The sequence below is a fragment of the Teleopsis dalmanni genome, chromosome 2 (genome assembly GCF_002237135.1).
Source record: "Teleopsis dalmanni isolate 2A chromosome 2, ASM223713v2, whole genome shotgun sequence".
Lineage (NCBI taxonomy): Eukaryota > Metazoa > Arthropoda > Insecta > Diptera > Diopsidae > Teleopsis > Teleopsis dalmanni.
Genome location: NC_051847.1, coordinates 73,206,569 through 73,206,805, shown reverse-complemented (window position 1 = coordinate 73,206,805; position 237 = coordinate 73,206,569).

The following is a 237-nucleotide window of genomic DNA, read 5'->3' as shown; positions in this document are numbered from 1 at the left end:
CTGCAAGTGTTACGAATCGAGTTCGTGCTCTGCCAAATTTGAAGCTCAGCGTATGCGCTCCTTAACAAACTGAGCCAAAATAATTTATTATATCAGTTATTTTATTAATTCAGTTCTACCGCCTAATATATGTGATTTAAGACATTTCAAAAATTTGATAATGGGCTTGTTTATTTCAAAAAAGCAATTCATACTCATATGATAGTGAGAGTATCTATATAATTTCAGTTGGTCAGT